We start from the raw sequence: 27,879 nt of genomic DNA, 5'->3' as shown, positions 1-27,879 counted from the left end.
TGCAAATAGCTGAGGATCAAAGGTAAGACTGGGAAAATGGCTTGGAGTGGAATCTTTCAGCGTGATGTGCAGCCCGCTTGAGACAGAGCCCCCGGCAATGTCAGGGCTGTCAGCTTTGGTGCCTGTGGAGCCCGCCAACAGCCCAGATGCTGCTTCTAGAGGCGGATTTTCCACAGCGTGGCGTCTGGGTAGGGAGCAGGCTGCCACTGTCACATGTCACCTTGCAGGCATGCAGCTTGCCAGTGGCGATGGCAGAGCTCAGGGAGTTGTCAGGGCTACCATCCTAACTCAGCAAGACCCATAATAGATACCGAACAAGAATTCTGTGTTCCAAGTACATTGGCGACTTCCAAGTACATTGGCTGGTCAATGAACTCACAGGGAATAGGCGGCACATATTACTTAGCATACATCCTAATGAATTACTTTCAGAAATTCGAGCTTGAAGTTGAATCCCAGCAAAAGGAAACTGTAACTTGGAAGTGCTAAGGAAACAGAGAGATGCTGCAGCTGAGGGATGAGTTCACTGAGCACTTTGTAGGTTGTTTTCTCCCACAGGCTGAACCCAGCAGCTGCCTGCCTTTTCCTTATCCATTCTATAAATATGTTGTTCTATTATAAAACAAATTCAACTGGCTGATGTTTTCATGTTGAGACATCACTGTTCACCGTATGAAAGGGTTGTCAAATGCATCTTAAGGCTCCCTCTACTGACAAGTCACTGGAGAATCTGAAATGTAATTTAAATGAAGGAAAAGAGGAATTGTTTTGAAGTCAAATCTATGTTAGGCGAGTAAACAGTTAAAAATAAAGGTAAAGGAGAGATCAAGTAAAATTCCCTGCTTAATAATGCAAGGAATTTAAAACAAATGGTTTTTCACCAGAAGAATTTATAAATAACAAAATTGTAAATGTGGTTTTCTGTTTCGGTGGAGAGGACAAAGACGTGGGAGGCAGATCCACATTGGTTCAGACGGTGGCTCCAGCCCTCACTAGCTGTGCAGTTTTAGCACATCATGGGAGCAGCTATGTTGTGTGCCTGCTTGCGTTGGCATAAGGTTTAGAGATAATATATGCATATATATACATATACATAGACTTCTTAACACAGTGCCTTGCCTATAGTGAGTGCATGCTGGAGCCCAGGAGTTCAAGACCAGCCTGGCCAACACAGTGAGGCCCCCATCTGTGCAAAAAACTAAAAAAAAAAGAAATCTGCACCTGTGTTCCCAGCTACTCAGGAGGCTGAGGTGGGAGGATCACTTGAACCCAGGAGGTTGAGGCTTCAGTGAGCCATGATCACACCACTGCACTCCAGCCTGGGCAGCAGAGTGAGACTGTGTATCCACAAAAAAAAAAAAAAAGATAGAAAATAAATAAATCCTATGGGACTATCTTTATAAGTGTTCAAGAATATGTGGCTAGGGATGCTCATTGTGCTAGCTAGCTTTGTGATAATAAAATCATGGAAACCACCAAAATTTCAAATGTAGGGGAAAGAATGAGTAAATATTTATTTTTATATATAGGGATGCTGTGCTTTTTTAAAAAAAGAATGAAGCAGATCTAGAAAAGTTAATAAAGATATCATTTTTATATATGAAGAACTCATTTCAAATGTATGGAATAATGTGATTCTATTTGTATAGAGCAGATAGTTATGTTAAATATGTGATTAGATATGTAAAATGTCCAATATAAGTATAAACACATCTCTGTGTATTTATGTATGTATGTGTATACACAGAGTGATGCATTTGTAAAGGCACAGAAAATACCTGGCTGAGTTCTCAACCAGCTGTTTGCTGCTGAGAAATTGGAGCCAGGAGCTCAGCTGGATACTTTGGAAGACTCCTGTGTTTCACTTCATACCCTTCTCTACTGCTTGTGTTTCTTCTTATTAACTTACCCTTGTCCTATATTTTTAAAAAATGTTGTTAATATGTGCTAATATTGAGCACAAATTTATCATATTGGCTGGGCAAATAATCAATACTTCCCTGTTACCTTGAAAAGAAGCAATCTAAATAACATAATTTTTCATAAGTTTTAAGGTGTTTGGGGGAACATGAAATAGTGTATTTATAGCACCTCTCTGTAATATTAAGGTTGAAACCTTTTTATACCTGCTAAGTTATATAAATGGGTCTATTTTAATGTTTTATAGACAAAGTGGGTTTCTAGACTGCAATTTATATTATTAGCTTAAAATTTTTGTTTTTAATCTTTCAACTCAAGAATTTATATAAATACTTTTTCTATGAAATCAAAAAGATTGGCAAAAAAAATTCTAAACTTTCTTCCAGTTCTAAAGTTCAATTTGTCTTGCTGATTTCAGCAAAAATCTTAGCTATTTAATTAGATAACAGTATTAAAAAATGTTTGCTTTTGGAAAAGACATTCATTCAGTACAGTATTCAAAATCTAATGCAATGGTGAGTAACCATGTGGCTAGCTAAATTATTATAATCCTGTTGCACAGGTTTTTAATATTATCACCTTTGCCAATTTGAAAGTCATATGATGGACTTTTGCATCTTTGTGCTCTTAAGGTAATTATGAAGCTAAATGACTTTATCAGATATTCAAACCTGATACAAAATGTATATTACAGAATCACCCCCTTGCCCTGTCTTTTATGTAGGTAATGATTATACTGATGATAGTGATGATGATTATATTATCTGTAATCCTTGCATAGAGATATACATGGTCTGAACATCAACAAACTTATATTCAAACCTAGGCATTTCCTAGCCATTATGAGCTACTTGACATTGGACAATTTAGTTAATGTCTGTGAGTATCTATTTTCTCAACTGCAAGATGGAGTTAATGGTATCTGCCTTTCAGAATATATGAAGAATTGAACAAGCCAATATGTAAATCACAGAGCACAACTTCTGACAAATGCTAGAAGGTCATGTCAATTCCTTTTGAATTATTGTTCTGGATAATATAAATCAGGGCAAAATATTGGTTAAACTATGGCTGTTTTTGATAATTCAGTGAAAAAGGCCTTTCTAAAAAGTACATGATGCAGGGGTTTTAACTTCATGGGTGTCATCATGAACATTAATTTGCCTAGCTCTAAAACAATGGTAGTGAACATATTTGAACCACTATCCCCAAAAAGAAAGAGTTTTTTGCTAGCTCAGATAACAAGAAAAGGACAGAAGCCCAGGAGCTTCTTAGCAGACAGTGCGGTCAGCTTTCCATGTGAGTCTGTGCCCAGGACAGGAGCAGTGCAGGGCTGGGTGTGACGAGCTGGGAAGAGAGGAGGTCCTTATGGATTCCACCTGGAAGCCTCATCCTGGGCTCCAACCTGCGGTCCCTCGATGCACTCCTCACAGTCAAACACCTTTCTGGTTTGGCAGCTGGTCTAAGGGTTGTGAGCTTATGGGAAACACCCAGAATTCCACTGTGGACAGGGAAGCTTGAGATGCCAATTAAATATCTCAGTCGAGATGTTAAGTGGGTCATTGAATCTATGAGTCTGAGGTTCAGAGGTGAGTCTCAGTCTAGAAATACGCTTTGGGAGTTATCCATGTAGAGATGGTATTTAATCCCATGGGACCAGATGATATCAACAAAGAATGAACAAAGACAGAAAAGTCAAGGTCTAAGGTCTGAGCCCTGCAACACTCCGTGGTCAGAGCCAAAGGGAAAAGGGGAAAAGCAGGCCGGGACAGTGCATCCCCAGGGTGGAAGGGATCCAGGAGAGTGGTGTCCTGGAAATCAGAAGCACACATTTCAAGGAGAAATGAAGGATCTGCTGAGTTGAGTCCTGCTCGCAGGAAAAGTAAGAATTCCCTATTGTTCAGAAATCATCATTCTAAAGCAAAGCATAATCTAAATAAGAGAGTAAGGGTATTGCCGGCATACTTGTTAATACGGAAGGGAGACACATTACAGCTTATCTAATTAGTGTTATCTGGACAGAAGCCCAGGGTTGAAGAAGGACCATGAAGTCCACCCTGGCCTAGAAACGCTGTTGGGAAAGTCATTCCAGGAAATGAGACCCAATTACAGGCAGACGGTGGGCGAGGAGGCACCATCACTGAGGAACACCAAGCGTTGCTCTGGGCTGGGTCTCAGGGCAGGTCTGGGAACACAGCAGCAGATGAGCCTGGATGAGTCGATAGAAGTCATATGGTCGGAGGTTTGGAAGCCCAACCTTGGAGGCTACACTTTGCCCTGCATGTGGGGGCCACTGAGTTGGAGAGGTCGCAGGCAGAATGGTCTGGGTGTGTGCTGTCTTTGGGAGAACAGACAGATGGGAGGTGAAACATGCCGAAGCGAGAAGGAGAAAAGCAGCCTGGGACAGCGTATCCCCGGGGTGGACGGGATCCAGGAGAGCGGTGTCCACAGCCATGACTCTGGATGTTCTGAAACTCATAGAACAAACACTTCAGTGAAGGTGGATTTTATGGTGTGAGAATTATATTCCATCCATCTAATTTTATATTAACCTGTTTTATTATAGAACAAATATGCTCCATTCCTCATCAATTATGATGTTGGAAGGCACAGGCTGATACATGTTGAAAAGCCCCCAGTATGTTCCTAGTTTTCACAAGTGATCAGCAAACACCCTGGCAGGCCGCACAACTAGGACTCACGTTGCTGTGAAGAGTTTTGGGGTGTAGCAAGCCTGAACAGTGGGTTCTGGCCTTTGCTTTCTGGCTCTTCCTGCATTGCCGCCTCTAGGTACTGGCTCATGGATGCATCTATAAGAAAGAAAAGGTGCCAGAAAGGCAAAGTTGTTAATCCCCACCCCTCTGGCGGTGCCATGACTTAACGTGGTGTTTAGGAGTTAACCTCTGGAGCGAAGGCATGCATGTCCCCATTCCACCCTCACTCTCTGACCTGGGGCAAGCTTCTTATCCTCACCGCAGTTTTCTCATCTGTAAAGTGCAGCTAGGACAGTTCCTACTTCATAGCAGAATGGGGTAACACGAAAGGGATCTTTGTTTCATTGTCACCCAGCCCTCCTCGGATTGCTGTTGTGGTGTATTTTCCCCTTAAGTTTCTCCATGATATTTTTTTTTTACATTTGTATACCTAGCTACTCACTCTAATTAAGCAGTTGTACCAGATTCTACTTCACCTGCCCCCGCCCCTGCCCCGGCTCATGGAGGAGCAGGAGGAGGCAAGCAGGGGTGGGGAGTTGCCTGCTGGAGAGGCTGGTGTGGGACAGCCCAGGAGAGACCATGGTGTAGTAACATCTGTGCTGGAATTATGGAACATGAGGAAAGTCAATGAGACCAGCCTCATTTAGTCAATGAGGAACACGAGGAACATGAGGAAAGTCAATGAGACCAGCCTCACGGTTCTTAGACCACTCCCGACAAGCGATGTCCATGTCCCAGACTAGGGTCACCTGGGTGGAATTTAGGCAGAGATGAGACTGGAGAGTGGACGGGGAGGTGGTTTGCAACTGGGGTGTACGTAGGCAGGTGCTGCCTTGGGAGCTTTCAAAAGCTGGAGATGTCCCATCCCCATTCCTGCCAATGACCTGGGCACTGAAGGGGACAGCAAGAGGCCAACTACAACCCCTGCCCTGGTTGGCAACCCCTGAATTTGCAGTGTTGTAGAAACTGGAAGAGGCCTGGGGTTGGTTCATTGAGGGGAGAGAGGAGAGGATGAAGGCAGGAACAGAGTGGTATGTGTTGGGGCTGTGGCCACTCGCAGCTGGGGCAGATCTGATTTGAGGCAGGGAGACTGAGAAAGAAAAAAAAACAACCTTCAAACAGTTTCCAAAGGGTGCATCTCTAAAGGTGAATGTCTTAGGCCTGGCGACACAATGTGTGGGACCCAGTGCAAAACAAGAACACACGGCCTGTTCTTCAAGCATATTAAAGTTTCCAAGACAGTGACAGGAGAACCTCAAACCCAGCGTGGAGCCCAGCAAGCAGGGCTCGCATGACTGCCCAGCGCACAAGCATGAGGCTGGCCCTGGTTAAGACCTTTCTCAAGGATTTGAAACATTTAGTTTCCTTTTTTCTTTTCTTTTGAGACGGAGTCTCACTCTGTCGCCCAGGCTGGAGTGCAGTGGCTCGATCCTGGCTCCCTGCAAGCTCTGCCTCCCGGGTTCACGCCATTCTCCTGTCTCAGTTTCCCAAGTAGCTCGGACTACAGGCACCCGCCACCACACCTGGCTAATTTTTTGTATTTTTAGTTGAGGCAGGGTTTCACCGTGTTAGCCAGGATGGTCTCAATCACCTGACCTCATGATCCGCCCGTCTCGACCTCCCAAAGCGTCGGGATTACAGGCTTGAGCCACTGTGCCCAGCCCAAAACATTTATTTTCATAATGGGAAAGATAGTTATGGCATGGGGTGGGATGAGGCCGAACCTATTCTAACTCCTTTTCTTCTCACTGGCAAACGTTTGCAATTAGAAAGAGCAGCATGGCTGTCACCTCGCTGGCTTTCCGGTCTTTTTGGGGATGTTAGTTTTGAGGGACACTGAGCCCGTGGACCTTCTTCCTTTGCTGTCTGCTGGAAGCTCTCGCCACGCCTCCTTTCTGGGTGCCATCTGTTGCTGTCATACCCTGCTATTTTAAATGAGGGAGTGCACAATGGGCTCTCAGATGGGCAAGGAGGGGCCAACTCATCACAGAATTCTTCCCTATAAGAAAGGCAGAAGATCCTGTTCACATACAGATTGACCAAAGGCTCACTGGAAGTGGGGTTATGCCCTCAGACAGGCTTGTCCTGCTTAAATGACTCCCCACCAATTCATTATTTTGTCTTTCAGATGCTTAGATGAGCCTTGCATTTAGATGGACACCTTAAAGGTACCTCACACGACATACACACCCCACCTGTCAACTCAGTCAGAGCAACACAAAGGGCCCACCAACCTCAGCAGCAGTTTGAATTTGTGTTTCCTTCGTCTCCCTTCACTGGCCCCCCTGGAGGAGCTTGGTGTTGGAGTGCCTCCAGCTGAGGTCCACTTTCACAGGCAACCCTCCTGTGTCTGCACAGCTTTTGCCTAAAACTTCTTAGTTACTTTTAGAAGAAAAAGTTTAAAACATTCTAAAATGAAAATGAAAACATAAAATATGCTGGGTAGATATTTTTCCTTTCTGAATGCTAATGACGAAATAGACTTGGGCATTCAACTTCTAGTTACCTTTTTGAATGCAATCTTGTAAAGATAAAAATTGGCCTATAAAGTCTTGTAGAAAAATATGAGGGCAAATGGTCAAATATATGGAGAAAATTATTCAAAAATTAAATTTCCCTGCAATGTGACAAATCAGCTATTTTCAGAAGTGCCTAATACCACGTCAGTACAGAACCAATCAAGAATTACATTTTAGCTTTAAAACAACAAAATGTTGGACAGCTTTTATAAAAAAGAAAGATTATGAAGTCTATAAATCTGACTTCATTTTTGACCAATTCAATTCTAGAATAAATCAATGCACTTCAGCTACTTTTTCAAATAATCTTTAGTAGAGAAACTTCATCTATGACGAGCCTAGCAAAGATACTCTCTCTTTAGTGTGAAAAAATATTAAGGGACAAACTAGTTGGTCCTGTTCAATTTTTTTATATTCTAATATTTTCATACATTTTTATATTTGGCTTGTCTTGATTCAGAAAGAAGTTAACTCAGGTCTGATTTGATTTTCAGACATGACTCACATTTCGAGGCAGGATGTCTGTGGTCGACAGTCCGGCTCAGTTGTCATTCAAGGCTCGAATCCCAGCTCCGCAGTTCACTTGCTGTTGGAAGCTGAGCAGGAGGCAGTGCCTAGGAAGTTCATTGCTTAGTATGTGGGGCTTAGAAGGACATTCAAACAGTGCTTGTTATTATGTGTATTTGTGGCATCATTCAGAAGATAGTAAGAATGTTGATTCTTGGAATTAATGAAAATTATTCTAAGTTTTGGGTTTCATTATGGTAGCTACTGATGCATATTTTATAATAATTTTCAATATCATTTTAAGGAGATAGTTGTAAGAGTTTATTTTTTATTTGATGTTTTACTTTTTCCTGCCACTTCACATTAATACTTTGTTATGACAAACTTGTATTTTTATTTTAAAATACAAGTAGATATCCTATGGTTTAGGATTCCTTCTCCTCAAGAAAGCAAGAGAATATTTTAAAGTCTTGAGTCTATGTGTAGTCTAGTCTGGAGTCCATCTTACATCTTAGCCCTCCTTAGGATTGTGATAATATGGCCAAAAAAGGAACCAGGCAACATCATAATTTTTATTTACAAACATATATTTAAAAACACTTAACTCCTATATATGTTCAAAATCATTCACAATTAAAATATAAAATACAAAAAAAATTTTTTTTTTTTTTTTGGAGACGAAGTCTCACTCTGTTGCCCATGCTGGAGTGCAGTGGCACAATCTCTGCTCACTGCAACCTCTGCTTCCCAGGTTCAAGTGAGTCTCCTGCCTCAGCCTCCCAAATAGCTGGGATCACGGGTGCCCACCACTACACCCGGCTAATTGTTGTATTTTTAGTAGAGACAGGGTTTCGCCATGTTGGCCAAGCTGGTCTCCAACTCCTGACCTCAGGCGATCCACCCGCCTCAGCCTCCCGGAGTGTGGGATTACATGCTTGAGCCACCATGCCCAGCCCCAAAATATTTCTAAAAGGATATTGAACTCCTTTTCACTGAGTTTCAATCCTTTAAAATATGTATTATATTTTTCAGAGCTCTAATATCCAATAGTCCTTGAAGTACAAAAGAAAAAATAGTTCTACCTATGAAAGTGTAGAAAATGGATTTAGCAATTAACTGCCATCAAGTGAGAGAAGACAACCCATGGTGTTGACCTGGCTGACGGAGGCAGGTGTGAGCCTGTTAGTGATGCCAGCCACCACTGTCCCATTGTCCTGGCCTTTGTGTGGGAAAACAGGAAGGTGGTTTCAGCAGGAAGTGCTGCGAAGCTTCACAGAGGGGCTAGTGCCTGGATCTAATAATTTGTCTGTAGATCTCTGCTCCTTCGAAAATTAAAAGCTTTTCTATCTTTAAAAGTTCTCTTCCAAAATGCAGTTACTCTAAGGTTGTTCATACTTGAAGGTTGGTTTGTTGTCTTCATCAGACAAGATCTTACTGAAGCTTAGAGCAAAAGAGAACAGGCTAGACAGGCTGCAGCTTGGACTTCAAAAGCCCCGTTCCTGCCACAGCGTAATGGACCTGAGGGAGCCCGGGCGGCATCTCCCGCTGTGCAAGGAATCAGTGGTCATTGTCTGTTCCCTTCACCCTTGTTTCTCTTGCTCTCTCTCCTAATCAGTAATTCTATTTTGTTTCATTTTTTCCTACTTGGTTACTTTTTTTTTCTCTTAAATTGAGACTACAGTGTGGCCACCCAAGAATTGCTTTGAGACATCCCAGTCCCCAAACAGGGGCCTCACATGCATTCTGTGTCCATTGCAAGCTCTGAGCAGACTTCACCTCCACCAGCACCAGATTTCTGTTTACCCAGCAAAGGCCAGCAGACTCAGACTAATAATCCAAGAGGTGCCCAGACTCCATCCATGCCAGCGGCTCCCAGTCCGCCCTCCAAGAGGTGCCCAGACTCCATCCATGCCAGCGGCTCCCAGTCCGCCCTCCAAGAGGTGCCCAGACTCCATCCATGCCAGCGGCTCCCAGTCCGCCCTCCAAGAGGTGCCCAGACTCCATCCATGCCAGCGGCTCCCAGTCCGCCCTCCTCAGGGAGCAAGAAGGCTCGCTGCCAGGTTCTTCAGGAAGCATTCCAAGTAACTCTGTACTCTTAGGATCCAAACCTTTCAAAGCCCCCATGAAAAACATCATTATTGGAAAGAAGCACAACTTAGAAGAAAAGTGGGTACAGCGAGAAGCTTACCAAAAACAAATATTCCAAGGTGCACAAGTTTTTTCCATTGTTGACCCTGCTAATAGGAGTTTTATCCAGTCGCTTCTTGTTTTTATCATTATTTTCTTCTTTAAACTCACTTCTTTTTCTTTCTCTGTCTCTTCTAAACCATCACCATAATTGTTCAAATCATCACCATCAATAACATGTACAATTCTGGGTATTGGAAGTGAGGACTAAGCTTTGATTTTTTTATCTTGCCCACATTCCTAAAGGGCCTGGGGAATCATGCCCTACAAACCATAAATTCTCATCAGATGGGTTTTATTCAACTCTCTATATATATCGTGACTTGCTTTCCAGCCTGACTCTGGTATAACATGAGACAAGGAAGAAAATCAAAATATTTTACCCAAAAACATGCTGCTTTGCCATACCTTGAAATGGCCCTGCAAAGGTGTCCTTTGTGGGAGAAAATGTGCCTCTGTAAAGAATCTATTAACATAGCAAGATCTTCTTCTTCCAGGCCCTCCCAGTGCTGAAGAGGTTAAGAGTCTAGCACGGTTTTAAAGGTCTGAATAGGAAACATTTGTCATCTGTCGTCTCTAAGGCAGCCACTATGAGACTTCGAAAGAACCTTGGCCTCCACAATCTTTTATCTTATCCTGAACTTTTCCCTTCTATTGATCCCAGGTCTTTAGGCAAACTCAGCCACTTGTCAATCAGAAAATGATTAAATTTACCTGTACCCTGGAAGGACCCCCACCAAACCCCCTTTGAGTTGTCCCGCCTTTCTGAACCAAACTGATGTTTTTCTTAAATGTATTTGATTGATGTCTCATGTCTTCCTAAAATGCATAAAACCAAGCTGCACCCCGACCACCTTGGGCACATGTTCTCAGGACCTCCTGAAGGCTGTGTCACGGGCCATGGTCACTCATATTGGGCTCAGAATAAATTTCTTCAAATATTTTACAGAGTTTGACTCTCCATTGACAGAAATTTAACCCTTTCCTTTCCACTTTTCCATCCTCCTCTTCTCCACTCACTGTGCAAATGTGCTTTTCCCCTGTCCTATGTCCCTTATTGACTGACCTGGAGTGGTGTTCTTAGCTCAAAGCTCTGCAAGGGAGAGATGGCCGTGTTAGAAATGCTTGTTCCTTCGTGCCATAAAGAAATAGCACTTGAACATAAATTTAATTTCCTCAGCAAGGCCATTTTTACTTTCTGCAGAAAGGGTACACTCACCAGCAGTGTTGCCACAAGAGTACACCCAACAAAGGAGACAGGGTCATTTATAACCTGACGCGTCCACCTTACTACTGTGTCTGGTTTCCATTGGCTGGAACGGGACCTCACCTTCTGTATTTGTCCTGACTGGCTGGCAACTTAGAACTTTTTAAAAGAGGCAAAGGCAGAGGAGAACAAAGGAAGGAGGAAGTAACCTGTGGAATGCTGGGAAAGGTAAAAACACCTTCAAATAAGGAAGAGGAACAGGCTATGACCTAATGCTTGCTTGGACCAGTATAAGCATGCCAGGGCAAATATTTAGGCTAAATTGTGGGAGCTAAGAACATAAAGTACATTGATTTCTTTATTACAGCTAGCAGAGATTTAAGAATGTTAGCACAGGTCTTTGAATAAATTTTGCTTCTAAGAGAAGTTACTATTTATTCCTAATTAGACGGGGAGGAAAGTCTTTGAAGAGGAACCTCTACTTTACTTTTTACAGCTGGAGGCAGTGTCTCACCTTAAATTACACAGAAAGCCAATTCTAAACCCTCTCAGTCTGCAGTTGTGAGTCTTTTTCCCATATCCTGGGCCCTACACAAAGCGGCTATAGGATTAGCTGTTGACTAAATGGAGTGCCTCTGCTCAGCGCTTCTCTATAGGACCCGAAAAACAAGATGCAAAGAAACATGACAAAACTATAAAATCATTTTCCACTGTCCTCAAACTCTCCTTCTACCAGCCACTCTTAGCAATGTGACAGCAAGACATCCTCTTGACTCAAAATTCCTCCCTTCCACTAAAATAGACAACATTCTCATTTTAGCCAAACTTATCCATGCCAGTGTATCCCTCAGCTATTCAAATCTTTATGCTTCTTATTTCAAATGATGGAATGAAAGGCTTTGTCTTTTGGTCTCAAAAGTTATTTGGCATTTCATAGCCAGCAGTGTTGGTAACATGAGGGGTGCTGGGAACCCAACCCACATGCCCAGTCTCTGCCCTCACCTTAGAGTCCTGCTTCTTTCAGGTCTTCGAAAGGAAAAGAGGACAGAATCTGGACCAGAAATGAGGGTGTGGCTGGCAGTTTCCTCTGCTTTACCAAACCTTCTCATTTATGCTGTTTTAACAGTTCTACTGAATGACAATTGACATGACATAAATATATTTAAAGTGCATAACTTTGTAAGTTGTGATGTGTGTAGATACCCATGTATCACCACAGTCAAGTGGTAAATTTGATGCCAAGGTTTCCCCATGCTCCTTTGTAGCCTCTCCCTCTGGTTCCTCTCAGAGCTCCATCCCCACACAACCATGGAACTGCTTTCTCTCACTACAGATGAATTTGCATTTTTCAGGATTTTGCATGAATTGTGTTGTATAGTATGTAGTTTTTTTCTGTATTCTTGCACTCAACATAGGTATTTTGAGATTCATCCATGTTGCTGTGTGTATCAATAGTATACTCTTTCTATTGTCAATGAGTATTCCATTGCCTGTATATTACACAATTTGTTTATCAATCAACTATTGATGGATATTTGGATCATTTCCAATTTATGGCTTTTTCAAATTAAGTTGCTATGAATTGTTAATTTAGGCCGGGTGCGGTGGCTCACGCTTGTAATCCCAGCACTTTGGGAGGCCGAGGCGGGCGGATCACGAGGTCAGGAGATCGAGACCCCGGTGAAACCCCATCTCTACTAAAAATACAAAAAAATTAGCCAGGCGTGGTGGCGGGTGCCTGTAGTCCCAGCTACTTGGAGAGGCTGAGGCAGGAGAATGGTGTGAACCCGGGAGGCGGAGCTTGCAGTGAGCCGAGATCGCGCCACTGCACTCCAGCCTGGGTGAGAGAGCGAGACTCTGTCTCAAAAAAAAAAGAGAGAAATGTTAATTTAAAAGTTTCTGTATGGACATATGCTCTCATTTCTTTGGGGTAAATATCTAGCAGTGAAATGACAAGTTCATTGAGTAAGAGTAAGCTTACTTTTATAACAAACTGCCAAACTTTCTCCAAAGTCTACCATGTTACATTCCCACCTGCAGTATACAAGCTCTCTTATTCCTCCAACTTCTTCACCAAGACTTTATGTGGTCAGTCTTTTTATTATTAGCATTCTAACAGTTAGTGACATCGTGTTGTGGTTTTAGTTGGCATTTCCCTAATGTCTACTGATGCTAAGAATCTTTTCATGTGTTTATTTCCTATCCATACATCTTCTTTAGTAAAAGGTCTATTCAGATCTTTTGCCCATTTTTAAAAATGTGATGCTTATCTTGTTATCATTAAGTTTCAAGAGCTATTTTCATATTCTAGATTCAAGCTCTTTATGTGATTTACAAATCAGAAATGGATGTTGGATAGTGTTAAATGATTTTTCAGCATCTATTGAGATGGTAATGTGGATTTTCTTTCTTTTTTTCTTTTCTTTCTTTTTTTTTTTTTTTGTTGTTGTTGTTGTTGAGATGGAGTTTTGTTCTGTCCCCCAGGCTGGCGTGCAATGGTGTGATCTCAGCTCACTGCCACCTCCGCCTCCCAAGTTCAAGTAATTCTCCTGTCTTCAGCCTCTCAAGTAGCTGGGATTATGGGTGGCTGCCAGCATGCCTGAATAATTTTTGTACTTTTAATAGAGATGGGGTTTCACCATGTTGGCCAGGCTGGTCTTGAATTTCTGACCTCAAGCGATCTGTCTGCCTCAGCCTCCCAAAGTGCTGGGATTACAGGCATGAGCCACTGTGCCTGGCTGGATTTTCTTTCTTTTTAATTTATTTATCACAAGTTACATTGGTTGACTTTCAAATTCTAAATTAACCTTGATTAAGCTCCACTGGATCATGATGCACTGTACTTCTTATATGCTGTTGAATTCACTGTTAAAATTTTGTTTAGAATTTTTTCATCTATGTTCATTATGGATATTTGTCTGTGATTTTCTTATCTTGTGGTATCTTTGATTTAGTCATCTGAGAAATGGTGGCATCATAGAATGAGTTGGCAAGTATTTCTTTCTTTTAAATTTTCTGAAAGAATTTGTATTATTTATTTATTGAATGTTTGATGCAATTCATACCTGAAGTATCGAGACCCGAAGTTTTCTTTGTGGAAAGGTTATTAACTACAATTTGGATTTCTTTGGTAGACAGAAGGCTTTCCAAGATACCTATTTCTTCTTGAGTGAGCTTGGTACTTTGTGTCTTTCAGATCAAATTTTCTATTTCCCCAAGTTGTTGAATTTATTCATTAAAGTTGTTCATAATCTTTGTTCATTATCTTTTTAGTAAGTGTAGGCTCACTGTTGACATCTTTCTGTCTTACTCCTGGCATTGGTAATTGTGTTCTCTCTCTCTCTCTCCTGACCAGCCTGACCAGGGATTTTCCACTCTGATTGATCTTCTTAAAGAACAAGCATGTGACTTTGTTGATTTTTCTCTATTGTTTTCTGTTTTTTTATTTCATTGATTTTTGTCCTGATCTTTATAATTTATTTTCCTCTATTTACTTTGGGTTTAATTTGCTTTTCTCTTTCTAGTTGCTTAAGGTGGAAGCTGAAGTCATTGATACTTGTTTTTTCTGATATATGCATTTAATGTTGTAAATTAAATGCCCACAGCAATGCTTCAGCAACCTCCCACAAATTGATACCTGGTGGAAATTCTTTTTCATTTTCATCCAATTGAAAATACTTTCAAATTTCTCTTTGTATTCCTCCTTTGACCCATAGGTTATTTAGAAATGTGTTATTTAGTTTCCAAATATTTGGGGATAATTTTCTAAAAACTTTCATTATTATCTTCTTATCTAACTCCACTGTGGTCAAAACATGTACTTGTATGACTTAAATCCTTTTAAATTTATTGAGACTTGTATTACGCCCCAGAAGATAATCTACCTTGGTGTATTAGACTGTTCTTGCATTGCTATAAAGAAATACCTGAGACTGGGTATTTATAAAGAAAAGAGGTTTAATTGGCTCACAGTTCTGCAGACTGTGCGGGAATCATGACACCAGCATCTGCTTCTGGGGAGGTCTCAGGAAGCTTAAATGGTAGGAGGTGGAATCGAAAGCATTTTAAATGCTGAAAGTGGAACTGAGAGAGAGAGAGAGAGAGAGAGAGAAGACAGACAGACAGACACAAAAGAGACAGAGAGGAGAGGAGGCTGGGGGAGTGGGTGCCACACATTTTTAAATGACCAGATCTCAGGAGAATTCACTAACATCAAGACAGTACCATGCCATGAGGGATCCACCCCTATGACCCAAACACCTTCCACCAGGTTCCACCTCCAACACTGGGGAATGCAATTCAACATGAGATTTGGGTAGGGACGAATATCCAAACTATATCACTTGGTAAATATTCACTGTGGACTTGAAAATAATATGAATTATCTTGTTGTTGGAGGCAGTGTTTTGTAAACATCAGTTAGGTTTAGTTGGTTGATAGTGTGCAAACCTCATATCCTTACTGATTTCCTGCCTAGTTGTTCTATCAATTATCAGGATAGGAGTGTTAAAATCTCTGACTATAATTGTAGATTTGTCTATTTACCCTTGTAGTACTTTCAGTTTTTGCTTCATGTCCTTTAAACTCAGTTGTTACATGCATATTTAAGATTGTCATCTTCTTTTGATCAATTTATTGTTTTAAATGACCTTCTTTATCCTGGTAATATGCTTTGCTTTGAAAGCTTCCTTGTCTGTTATTAATAGAGCCACTCTAGCTTTCTTTTGACTAGTGCAAGCATGATGTATCTTTTTTCATCTTTTTATGTTTAACCTACTTTTGTCTTTAAATATGTGTTTCTGTAGGCGATAGAGTTAGATCTTACGTTGTATCTAATTCAATAACTTCTGCATTTTTATTACTGTGTTTAGATAACTTACATGTAATGTATTAATATTGTTAATTCTAAGTGGACCATCTTTCTATATTTATCCCATCTGTTCTTTATTTCCCTTTTCTTGTTTTTGCCTTGCTTTAGATTATTTGTCTATGATTCTGTTATTTCTTTCATAGGCTTATTATGTATAATGCTTGTAATTGCTATTATCTTAGTCATTGCTTTGGATGTGTAAAATACAGCTTTAGTTTTTTACCATCAAATTGTATTATACCACTTCACATATAGTATAAGAATCTTACAATGTTGTTCTTCCCTCTTAGCATTTGTGCTATTATCATACATTTTATTTTTATATATGTTACAAATGACACACTACATTACTATTTTTAAACTATTGCTTAATTTTAAAGAGATTTAGCTAATAAGAAAAGTATATGATGTATTTATCCATACAGTTACTACCTCTGATATTCTTTGTTACCGTGTGGCTATCCCAGTTTGGTCCTATGTTCCTTCTGTGTGGAGACTTCGTTTCATATTTCTCTAAGGCCCAGTCTGCTGGTGACACATATTCTTTCAGCTTCTCTGTATCTGAGGAAGTCTTTCTCTTACTTCGGTTTTGAATAACACTTTTGTGGACAAAGAGCTTTAGGGTTAGGGGATTTCTTTTCCTCTTAAGCACTTTAAAGATGGTGTTCTATCTTTCTATTTGCATTTCTTTTCATGATGATATGTGTTCTATTTATTATCTTTGATCCTTCTCACCTTTTTTTCCCTACTATCTGCCTTTAAGCTTTCCTGTTTTTCACTGGTTTTGATAAATTTGATTATTTTGAGCTGTATGTAATTTTCTGTGTGTTCTTGTGTTTGGGTTTTGTTCATTATTTTAGATCCGTGGGTTTGCTGTTTTCATTAAATCTGGAGATTGTTCTGCCAGCAACTTCAAACATAGATAGATAGATAGATAGATAGATAGATAGATAGATAGATAGACAGACAGATAGATAATTTGCCTCGTTTCTTTTTTTTTTTAGGTTATTCTGATTACATGTATATGAGACCACTAGAAGTTGTCCCATGACTCACTGATATTTTGTTCTTTTTTTCTCTCTGTTTCATTTAGATAATTTCAATTATTATGTCTTCAAATTCACTAGTATTTCTTTCTGCAAGGTCTAATATGTCATTAATCATGTACAGTGCATTTTCATCTCAGATATTATAGCTTTCATTTGTAAGAATTTGATTTAATTTTTAAAAATATCTCCTGTCTCCACTTAACTCTTTGAATATATAAAATACAATTATAATAATTATTTGTATTGTCCTTATAATTCTAACAGTGGTGTCAGTTCTGCAATGGTTAGATTGATTGATTTTTCTCCTCACTGTGGATTTTATTTTTCTGCTTCTTTTCATGCCTGGAAAATTTTAATGTAATCCCAGACATTGTAAATTTTACCTTCTGGGTGCTGGATATGTTTGCATTTCTAGAAATATTTTTGAGCTTTTCTCTTGGAAGCAGTTAAGTTACTTGGAAATAGCATGATATGGTCTAGCTTTTAACATTTGTTAGGCAGTAGCTGAGTAATATTCAGCCTATTAGTAATTATTCTCTGCTATTAAGTTGAGGCCTTCTGAGTGCTCTGCTGAAGGCACTGTGAATATAAGGTTTAGCACCTGGCTGACGAGAACAGGCTTCATCCCCTGCCCTGGGTCAGCACTGCACTCTCCTCCTGCAAGGATTTTCAGGTGGTTTTTCAGCTGGCCTCAGGCAGTCTCCTCATAGACTTGTGCTGGTCAATATTGGATACTGTTGGGGGACCCTCTGTGCACCCCCAGGATTATCTCTCTGCAGCTCCCTTCTCTGCAGTGCTCTGTCCTCAAACCTCTAGCTATATTGGTCTCCCTGGACACTAAGCTCTGTCTCCTCAACTCACTGAGTTCACTGGCTCTCCCTGGGTTTCCCCTCCTAGCAACACATTCCAGAAACTCAAGGCAATAACCCAGGACAAGCATTTTGTTTTCTATCTCTCAGGGATCACTCTCCATTATCTTGTGTCTGGTGTCTTGAAACAATTGTTTTGTATAATTTGTCCGTTTGCATTTTTGCTTGTTTGGTTGTTCTGGTGAGAAGCCAAGTTTGGTAGCTGTTCCTGCACCCTGGTGGGACGCAGAAGTCCTGTTTTCCTTAGTTCCTCTGTTCCAGTTCTTCCATCCCAAAGTCTCTGGTCGATGTGAATAAAGTCCACTCTGTGCCTCTCCCCTCCACTTATTTGCCTTCTTCCTCTCTTCCCCTCATGAAAGGCAGATGGCCAGTTTGCTGTGGCCCTCAGAGAAGATGGACACTGGGGACCAGGCTGTGGGCACAGGGCACTCCGTTGCTGTGTCAAGGTTGAGAATTGAGCTAGGTGGAATGAGAAACTTGGGAGAATAAAGTAATACCAGTTATTTGGTGGCCTAATTCAAGATATTTGTTTTAAAATGTGTTGATCTGTGTATGACAATGACTACAACTATGAGAACATACTACATGATACTAGAGAAATTTTAACTATTAAGGCTAATGATAGATGGCGTGGAAGTAAAAAGTGAGGAGGAAACAGATAAACATCTAATTTAGTCATGAAACAATATTACTAGTTAGTACTAATCCCATCTATACAACTTAAATACCATTTATACTTACCATACAGCAGAGCATTTATGGGAATTAAAATCAAAGTGTGTTTGTATATGTATTAAATTAACAAAAATATGTATTATTAGATTAATAAATTATGAATACTGGGTACATATATAACATTTGTTGTTGTAAAATAGTATGTATTTGTTAATTTAGTTATTTATGCTTTTTATTAGCAAATTTAAAAGCACTGGGATTTACAAATTATGTTCGAGCCTCAGCTAGGCACCACCCAATCTTCCTAAAATTTCACCCGCTCCTTTGTTATTGGGTAACTCATCCTGGGGGAATTTGAACATCGATGTGGGACTCTAAGCTATTGGTGTTCAAAGGTAAATGCCCATATTTCAGGGGATTCAAAGGTATCAAGGTATAAGAAAAATATAAATCTACTTGTATTAAGGTTAATAAATGTGTTGTTTCCAAGTATAAAGCTTATATATGCATATAGACACTGCCATTTTCCCAGCGTCAGTCATGTGTCTAGATGGGGACTTGCAGACCATGGACAGTCCGAGATGCAGAGGCTTGACATTGGAACCCTGACTCTTCCACTGGCGTTTGGCATTCTGCTCTGTATTGCAGTTTATGAGGGCCTCAGTGAATAGATTTATGAGTTATATTATAATATTTTATAATACTTTGTAATGAAATGGGACTACCGTGAAAATCATTTGTACCACAAAGAGTTCTGCTTATTATAATAATGTTCTAGAAGCGTTGTCACTTTTTTTTTTTTTTTTTTTTTGAGATGGAGTCTTGCTCTGTCCCCAGGCTGGAGTGCAGTGGTGTGATTTTGGCTTACTGCAACCTCTGCCTTCTGGGTTCAAGCGATTCTCCTGCTTCAACCTCCTGAGTAGCTGGGACTAGAGGTGCCTGCTACCACGTCCAGCTAATTTTTGTATTTTTAGTAGAGACGGGGTTTCACCATGTTGGCTAGGCTGGTCTCGAACTCCTGACCTCATGATCCACCCACCTTGGCCTCCCAAAGTGCAGGGATTACAGGCGTGAGCCACCACACCTGGCCAGAGTTGTCAGTCTTAAAGATAAGTTATTTTTTTCTTGTAATAAAGACATGTGCTTCAAATTTGCTATTAGTGGATGACAGTGGCTAAAGGAGTATCATACTAACAGATTCTTTTTTTAAAAAGATACATTTAATCATGCTTCAAAGCAAAATTAATGTTAAAACATTTAGTGAGAAAGAATTACTTTAAAAAGAACTTTGTCCTATGGAAAGAACATTTTGAAAATGGATGTTTAAGAATGTGGTCATTGCATGTGATTTTAAAAATTTTGGCCATAAGTGATGTTTAAACTCTTAAAAACTTTCAGATTTAAAAGCTTTAAAATTTCGAATCAAACATGCATAAGCAATTATCTTTGCTTGCAGATGATATGATTTTATATTTGGAAAAATCTAAAGACTTCACCAAAAAACTATTAGAACTGATAAATTCAGTAAAGTTGCAGGATACAAAATCAAAATGCAAATCAGTAGCATTTCCATATGCCAACACTGAACAATGTGAAAAAGAAATCAAAAGAGCAATCCTATTTATAATGGCCACACATAAAATTAAATACATAGGAATTAACTTAACCAAAAAAGTAAAATATCTTTACAACAAAAACTATAAAACATCGATTTAAAAAAAAATTGAAGAAACAAAAAAATGGAAAGGTATTCCACGTTCATGGATTGGGAGAATCAATATTGTTAAAACGTCCATATTACCCAAATAAATCTACAGATTTAATGCAATTCCTATCAAAATACCAATGGCATTTTTCACATAAATAGAAAAAAAATCCTAAAATTAATATGTAACCACGAAAGACCTAGAATAGCCTAAACTATGTGAAGCAAGAAGAACAAAACTGGAGGAATCACATTACCTGACTTCAAATTATACTACAGAACTATACAGAATCAAAACAGTATGAAACTGGCATAAAAACAGACACATGGATGGATGGAACAGAATAAAGAATCCAGAAGCAAATCCTTACACCTACAGCTAACTCATTTTTGACAAAGGAGCCAAGGAGAGACACTGGGAAAAGATAGTCTCTTCAATAAATGGTGCTCGGAAAACTGGACATCCATATGCGGAAGAATCAAACTTGACCCTTATCTCTTGTCTTACACAAAAATCAAATTAAAGTGAATTAAAAACTTGAATTTAACATCTCAAACTATGAAATAACTACAAGAGAGCATTGGGAAAATGCTCTAGGATATTGGTCTGGGCAAAGTTTCTTGAGTAATACCCCATAAGCACAGGCAACCAAAGCAAAAATAGACAAATGGGATCATATCAAGTTAAAAAAGCCTCTGCACGGCAAAGGAAACGATCAACTTATCTGACTAGGGATTAATAATCAGAATATAGAAGATCAAACAAATCTATAGAAAATAATCTAAAATGCCAATTTAAAAATGGGCAAAAGATCTGAACGGACATCTCTCAAAAGAAGAAGACATACAAATGGCAAGCAGGGTTATGAAAATGTGTTCAACATCACTGAACATCAGAGAAATGCAAATCAAACCTACAGGGAGATCTCATCTTACCCCACTTAAAATGGCTTATATCCAAAAGGAAGGCAATAACAAACGCTGGAGAGAATGTGGAGAAAAAGAAGAGGATTGGGGGAGTGTAAATTAGTACAACCACTATGGAGAACAGGTTGGAGATTCCTCAAAAAACTACTAAACATAGAACTAGCATATGAGCCAGCAATCTCACAGCTGAGTATATACCCAAAAGAAAGGAAATGAGCATATCAAAGAGATATCTGCTCTCCCATGTTCACTGAAGGACTATTCACAAGAACCAACATTTGGAAGCAACCTAAGTGTCCATCAACAGATGAGTGGATTAAAAAATGTGGTATACATATGCATACATATATATTTTTAATTAAAAATTTAAAAATATACATATGCACACAATGGAATACTATTCTGCCATAAAAAAGAATGAGATTCTGTCTTTTACGGGAACATGGTTAGAACTGGGGGTTATTATGTTAAGTTAAATAAGCCAGGCACGAAAAGACAGACTTCACAAGTTCTCACTTATTTGTGGAAGCTAAAAGTCAAAACAATTGAACTCACGGAGACAGAGAGTAGAAGGATGGTTACCAGAGGCTGGGAAGGGTGGTGGGGCAGGGGGTAGGGGGGTTGGATGGTTAATGGTTACAAAAATAGAAAGAATGAATAAGACTTAGTATTTGATAGCACAACAAGGGGACAATGGTCAATAATAATTTAACTGCACACTGAAAAATAACTAAAAGAGTATAATTGGATTTTTTTGTAACACAAAGGATAAATGCTTGAGGCAATGGAGACCCCATGTACCATGCTGTGATTATTATGCATTGCATTTCTGTATAAAAATATCTCATGTAATCCATAAATATGTACACCTACTATGTGCCCACAAAAATTAAAAACACAAAATGTTTTAAAAAGCATAAGCAATTTTAAAAACTGGCAGAATGAATAATTTCAGTGGCTTTGGATCTATTTGGGGTGTGTGTGTGCGTGTGTGTGTGTGTGTGTGTGTGTAAATGCCTCCCTATTTAATTTCAAAAGCAACCTATGACATTTGAAAATGTTGGAAAGTGATTAGCTAAATTTTGATAAAAATTTGGGATAGCCCATAGATAGTAAAGAAAAATAAGTATCATGATCTAGTTATAGTAACCAATGTATAGGTTTATTGTTTTTCTATTTTAGGTAAATGTGCCTTCATGAGGTATCATTTCCACTATGACAGAGCCTAAAAGCAAGTATCAAGATAAACTTAAAATAGAGATTAAAATTGCTCTATCATAAAATGTCAGGCAAAAATATAAAAACTAATGTCATATTTAAAGATATATCTCTCACTTTTAAAACATTCTTCATACCTTTCAGAAGAAAAAAGGTTATTTATAAATTAGAGTTGTTTTAAGTTTTTAATTGTTATTGTTGTGTATGATTCAGTTATTACAGTATGTCAGTATATGAGAATACAAGCCTACATACATATATACAAAGGAGGCTCCGTCCCTTTTTTTACTGAAGGAATGCCCAATCTGTACCTGCTTGGATGGCACTACACCTGCTTACACGTGAGGGTGGGACTCTGACAATTTGGATGTCCTGACGAACTCCTGGCTGTGACAGGCGCTCTGCTTGCGTTATGTCATGTAGGGGTCGCAACAGGTCTACAAACCAGGCACTTTTACCACCACATTTCATGGAGAACTTTTTAAAAAGTGACTTTTAAAACAGGGTATCACAAGCCTGAGCCCACATTCACTGGGAGTGGAGAACTCGAATTCAATCAAACCCAGTGTCCTTTTGCAGCAGGGCTCGTGCTCTGTGACCCTAGTTCTTCCCCAGTGAATGAATGGTGGGATTCCCCTGAGACAGCTGGAGAGAGACTTGCTTGGATTGTTGATATTTCTGGTATCTACACCCTCAGGTTAGAGCACCTAAGTCACCGTAGTGTACATGGACAATGAAACTGGTTAAATCCTAATGAACAGGAGGGTTTGCCACTGAGTGGGGCATGGAGTGGATTGAACCCAACCTTCCAGAGTGGACAATAGGAGGCCCCAGTGGAAGGGAGTCGCAGAGAGAGACGCACCTCGGGGTGGGCAGGGCTGGAATACACGCGCATCATGCCCAGGTTCCTGGTGTAGGTGCTTCCATGGCGTCAGTCCTGGGGTTCTTAATCTGAGTTAATAATCACCCAACCATACACGGGTGTGTTTCAAGGATTTATAATCCTGTGTGGGTTTCTGCATTTTTGTGTTTTCTGGAAGAGAGAGCCCACAGCCTGCATCAGATCCTGAGAGACTCTGTGATGCAAAACTTGTCTCACTGTAGGGCCTCTAGAATAATTGTCAACAGGTAGTTATAGGTTTGATTTTTCAGTGTTCCAGGCTCAGTGGTGGACCAAATAGACAGAGCCTTGCCCCATTCTGTCTTCCAGAAGATACAGTGTTTGATGAATTTAACTTGTTTGGTGATGATGCACTTAAAACAGATGTCAGGACATTATGCTTGACGGTATATTGTACTATGCAAGCTCAACACAGGGTGAGGCTGGCCTGGGTTCAGGCTGCCAATTCCTCAAGATGTTTCCGGACGCTTCTGTCCTTTACAAAGGACAATGATGGGGAAAGGAAGCATAAAGGCAGCTTCTAATCAGTGTGTTGGGTTTCAAGCAGGGAAGTGCACATTATATGTGTGTTTTGTATGTGTAGTGTAGATATACAATATAGAATACAATCAATTTTTGTTATTCATAGTAATCATGCTTTCCAAAGTGGCTCTGCACACTTAACAAATTAGAATGAACAAATCCTAAACCTTTGTACCTGGGGGAAAAAGAAGGTTGGGTTCCTGTGAGCCTCTGGCCACAATATTTTCAACAACTTATCAATACATTACCTTGTTTTATTTGTGTTTCTGTTTAAAGACACCTTATGTAAACCACATTGTTGATTCATTAACCCTGAACTCACCACCAGCAGCACCATAACTCATTCCTGAAGGAAGCTTCTCTAGCAGGAATGCTTTCTCCATAGGGAATGGAGTCTTCCCACTGGACTCCTACAATGCAGCCTTCTTGCACATAGGGGCACTAGATAACCCTTCAGTACTATGCTTGGGGGCTATTTTAAACAGAAAAAAAATGACATAAATGAAAAATGTGGCTCTAACTAGGCTATGGAAAAGACACTGGTCTACAGTAGGAGAGTAAGTGGGCAAATGGGCAACTACAGAATCTGCTAACAGGAGGGTGAACTGTGGATTCGCTTTGGGGGCTTTATGGATGATGACTTTCACAGTGGCAACGTAGCATCTAACCTAACTGGATTTTGTCTGTATTAAAGGACAAACTAAGAAATGCTCCTCTTTTCTCTTACACGTTTCCATGTTTTAATTTGATTTTTGAGATCCTGAGTTATTCCAGGGATTGCATTAGGTAATGAGGAAAGAAAGATCTGTAAAGCACAGTTTTACCCCCGCCCCAGTTGCTTAATGACCAGCTGGGGAGACAGACATAACCAAATGCAGTACAATATTTAAGTGTGGACAAAGTAATACCCAAGTTTTCTTTCTAATATCATGCATATTTTATCAAAAGGACTTCCAAGTGGGCTGCTTTTTAAAGGATAACTAAGGCTTCATTAGGTAAACAGCAATAAAAGAAAAAGGTGAATGGTGCAAATAGATGTTCAAAGACATGAAAGTATGGTACAGCTTGGCCGGGCACGGTGCCTCATGCCTATAATCCCAGCACTTTGGGAGGCAGAGGCAGTTGGATCATCTGAGGTCAGGAGTTGGAGACCAGCCTGGCCAACAAGGTGAAACCCCATCTCTACTAAAAAAAAAAATTAGCTGGGCGTGGTGGTGTGCACCTGTCCTCCCAGTTGCTCGGGAGGTTGAGGCAGGAGAATCACTTGAACCTGGGAGGTGGAGGCTGCAGTGGGCCGACATCATGCCACTGCACTCCAGCCTGAGTGACAGAGTGAGACCGTTTCAAAAAAAAAAAAAGAAAAGAAATTATGGAACAGCTTAGTACATTGGAAAATTGTGAGGACTTTGATATTGCCATAATATAAAACATTATGTGAGAACAAAGGAGCTGATACTGGAAAGATTGGTGAGAACCACACTGAAAGGGCCTTGGTTGACCATGTAAAGATTTTGGACTTTAATCCATATGTGAAGAGAAGGGGGATGGAAACATCACTAGAAATGTACCCTAGGTGGATATCAACCCTGGTAACATTGAGGAGAGTGGTTACCTGGATGGAAGCATTTGCAAGTTCTAGACACCAGAAAAATGGCTCTTGTCATTGTTCAAGGGAGATTGGCAGCAGTGGAGAGAGGGAGAGACAATTTAGAAATAGATAAAGCCTAAAGAAAAGGGCATGGGAATCTAGGAATGAGTATGATTGAGTTTGGATGTTCCCCTGACTACATTATATGCATTATTACATTTATAATTCAGTCTTCCTTTTTTGGTTTTTTCAAATCAAAAACATAAATGGTTGAATTTAGGGAATATTACTTACATCCTACTAGAATCAAAAGGACTGGGGGCATTTTAAGAATTGTTTAAGGTTCACATAGTAAAAAATGAATAAACGACCATTTAAAAACAAGAAAAACTATTATATAATTACTGTTTTCTATACTGCATTTATAGTAATGTTTATTTTTCTTCATTAGCTCCCAATGAAAGTCTGTATTTCTTGCTGCTCAAGTAATGATTAAGTGTCGTTAGAAAAGTTTTAGTGTTTTGAAAAACCCAGAAGTTAATATATCATTGTTAGTAAACTACAGATTAGGGACTTTAGCTGAAAATACCACTCGAAAGGTTAAACTTTAAAACACTTAGGGACGATTTTTTTTTTTTTTTTTGAGACGGAGTCTCACTCTGTTGCCCAGGCTGGAGTGCAGTGGTACGATCTCAAATCCCTGCAACCTCCACCTCCTGGGTTCAAGTGATTCTCCTGCCTCAGCCTCCTGAGTAGTTGGGATTACAGGCACCTGCCACCACGCCCAGCTGATTTTTGTATTTTTAGTAGAGACAAGGTTTCACTATGTTGGCCAGGCTGGTCTTGAACTCCTGACCTCGTGATCCGCCTGCCTTGGCCTCCCAAAGTGCTGGGATTACAAGCGTGAGCCACCGCACCCAGCCAACACTTAATGATTTTTAAAGAACCTAACCATTAATGACAAAAATAGAAGGTTATTGAACAATTGATTAGATCATTTTCAAATTGGAACAACTGGCTGGACCATGAGGAGTGCAGATTTAAGCTAAGCCCATTCTGGATCAGTTGTGTAAGCCAGATCACCAGGTCTTAAAAAACAGTCTCCAGTAATTGATTTTGGACACCACTGTCAAAATGCAGCTGATATAACTGCTTAGTTCACATCCCGGTTCTGAACAGACACACTTTTTTGTCTGTTTCAATGTTAGGTCTTTTCAGAATTAGGATTTATTTTTTGCACATCAGTAGTTGGTATGGCAATATATCGGGCCTGGTGTAGAATGCAACTTTAGTTCTCTCACAATGAGTTAGGGCATTTGTGCATCATACACAATTCATCATATCTTACTGAGTAAAGATTAATGGGCTTTGTTAACTTCTCCAAAAGCTCATTTACTTGAAGTGGATCATATACTTGCAGGAATCTAATCTGCGTGTCTCAGAAAGGAGGCTAAGCACCATGGTACTCCCGGGCGCCTTTGCGTACCATGCTGGGTGATTTTTCCTTATGGCTCCAGCATGAGAGCGCTTCAGCAACGCGCTGGAGCCTGAACAGCCATGCGCGCAACATCCTGGGCTTTCTCAGGGAGAAACAGCCATGCGTGCAACTCCCTGGGCTTTCTCAGTCATTGCTGGCATTCGAGAAACTCCCTTTTCAGAAAAGTAGAAAGATGTGGCCCTGGAAGGCTCAGACTTTCCTCCTCAACTCTCTCTCTCCCTTTCTATGGGTGTGGTAGGCGGAGTGCTGTCACCCATGGCCCATCCTGGAACCAGTGAATATGTCACCTTACAGGACACAGGGATTTTGCAGAGGGGATTAAGTTCAGGAGAGTAAGATAGAAAGGTTATTCTGGATCAGGGACAGGCCCAAGGGCATCACAGGGGTAGTGTAGAAGGAGACGTGGTCATGGAGACAGATGTTCAGGTGATGTGTGGAAGGGGTCGGGAGCCACAGAATGCCGGTGGCCTCCAGGAGCAGAAAAAGGCGCGGACACGGAGGTTCCTCGGAGCCTTCACAAGGAAGGCAGTTCTGCTGACACCTTGATTTCTTTATTTTTGCCCTCCAACCTAGTAACTGTGTGCTATTTTCGATGATTAAGCTAATTTGTTGTAGGAATAATGTTGCATTAGTTTCCTAGTGCAATGGCAAATCATGGCCTCTTGAGCAGCCCCCACCAAGTACCTAAATTTATTTGTCATGAAACCTGCAAATCATGGACTGTTCGAGCAGCCTACACCAAAAATTCAGTTGTCACGAAACCTGCCTCAGCTTCCTATAGCGCCACGGTGATGTATTTATAGACATGCATTTTGTAAACTGTAAGGCCCAGCGTGTGTATGAGGGCACAGCCTAACGAGGCCTACCTGGAGGAAGGAATGGCACCTTGGTTAAATCCGAGTGCTGTGTGTTGAAATCCTGGATGAATGTTGGAGCACTCTGAGCTGCATTTGATTTTCAGAAGTTCCTCCCCAGTGGTCTCGGTGCTGCCTGCCTCCGTGAG

The 27,879-nt window shown here is 40.3% G+C and overlaps 1 protein-coding gene and 1 long non-coding RNA gene across 22 annotated transcripts in view; one reads left to right on the top strand and one right to left on the bottom strand.

The window, feature by feature from the left end:
- Positions 1–27,879, top strand: part of MYT1L (myelin transcription factor 1 like) — a 531,685-nt gene that overhangs the window by 100,213 nt on the left and 403,593 nt on the right. The window lies entirely within an intron of this gene.
- Positions 13,778–27,097, bottom strand: LOC115831471. Its single transcript, XR_004026959.1, has 3 exons — positions 27,085–27,097; positions 27,026–27,028; positions 13,778–14,401 (listed from the first exon to the last, which is right to left on the bottom strand). It is a non-coding gene; the product is annotated as an uncharacterized LOC115831471 (long non-coding RNA).

This window comes from Nomascus leucogenys, chromosome 19 (assembly GCF_006542625.1).
Source record: "Nomascus leucogenys isolate Asia chromosome 19, Asia_NLE_v1, whole genome shotgun sequence".
NCBI lineage: Eukaryota > Metazoa > Chordata > Mammalia > Primates > Hylobatidae > Nomascus > Nomascus leucogenys.
Note: the sequence above shows the minus strand (reverse complement) of the source record. Positions and strands in the feature narration are given on the sequence as shown.